This window comes from Pteropus medius, unplaced genomic scaffold (assembly GCF_902729225.1).
Source record: "Pteropus medius unplaced genomic scaffold, Ma_sr-lr_union100, whole genome shotgun sequence".
Lineage (NCBI taxonomy): Eukaryota > Metazoa > Chordata > Mammalia > Chiroptera > Pteropodidae > Pteropus > Pteropus medius.
This window is the reverse complement of record NW_024342644.1, coordinates 6255033-6256369: the sequence shown is the minus strand read 5'-3', so window position 1 is coordinate 6256369 and position 1337 is coordinate 6255033. Positions and strand designations below refer to the sequence as shown.

Below are 1337 nucleotides of genomic sequence, written 5' to 3'. Positions count from 1 at the left end.
TGCCATGCAAACAATAAGAAAATGCTTTCTGAAAATGAATAATTCCTATACGTTTCTAGGACAACCAGGAGGATAAAACAAAATGATAAAACAGCAGCTGGGAAAATGGAATTTGTATAATATCAGAAAGAACCAGTATATTTGAAAATTATAAGTTAAAAAACTTATATTCAGAACTTGCAATCTTAATAATTCAGGTCACATTTAAATAAGTGTCTTGGGCAATTTATTGTTGCCAGTCGATGTTGAGAGGTGTCATGTGAGTATGAAACAGAATGCCATCTAAATAGAATGTAATGTCCGTTTTCAAGCTTAACTCAGTGTCTCCTGAGATAACAAGTTATGTCAGGGTTTATGTATAAGCTACTCTTCCTTTGTTTATTCATTTATTTATTTATTTTTAATTTAATTTTATTATTATTATTTTTTAAACACTGCAGCACCTGGTATTCCTAGATGGTCTCCCATCCAAGTATTAACCAAGCCCGACCCTGCTTAGCTTCCGAGATCAGACGAGATCTGGCACATTCATGGTGGCATGGCCATAAGCTACTCTTCCTTTGAAAGCGTGTTAGAGAATTGCTATATGCATAACACTTATAATGTCCTTCCTGAAGTATTTTATGAAAGAGATATTGTTAATGTTATTTTGCTAGCAGGATTCTTGAAACACATAAAAATAATAACTCAATGGCAAATGTTATAAAAGTTTACAGAGCAATTTTCTGGAAAACTAGTAAGTTATAATAGGCATAAAAATAGTAATGTGTATCAAATCATCACACTGTACCCCTTAAACTTATACAATGTTATATATCAATTATATCTCAGTAAAGCTGGCAAAAAAGTAGTGGTCCATTAAAATGAGCCGAATTCTTTCTTGAATTTAGAGACAAGTTTCATGCTGAAACTAAATATTATCTTTTATATGTATCTAGCTTATCAGACAAGCTTAATAGGATACAAGCAGAAAATAGATTTTATTATTTTTCACGTTTGCCTCTTCAAACTGGTTTCTTGACTTGTTCTTCCCTGATCCTGAGTATAATCTTGGGAGGGTTCATTTTTATAACAATAAAAAGTCTATTGGTCACATTCAAGGGAAAAGTCCAGTCCTGTACAAAATCTCATTCAATTAATCAATCTCCTTTGCACTTGGGGCCTGGCCAAAGTTTGGCATTTGGGAGTGGGGTGGGGGATGGGAAGAGGGCGTGGCCAGTTGCCCCATTTCCTCACCCTGCTCCTCATGCCCCGCCCACCAGGCCCCCTCCAGGGCCGCAGGGTGGAGAAAGGCGATGAGGTAAGTGGTACAAAGTCTCTTGCTTGCCTGGTACAAT

The 1337-nt window shown here is 36.1% G+C and overlaps 1 pseudogene; it reads right to left on the bottom strand.

Moving 5' to 3' along the window:
• Window positions 1-431: 431 nt before the first annotated feature.
• LOC120605660 (uncharacterized) lies at window positions 432-550 on the bottom strand (annotated as a pseudogene).
• Between the last annotated feature and the right edge of the window lie 787 nt (window positions 551-1337).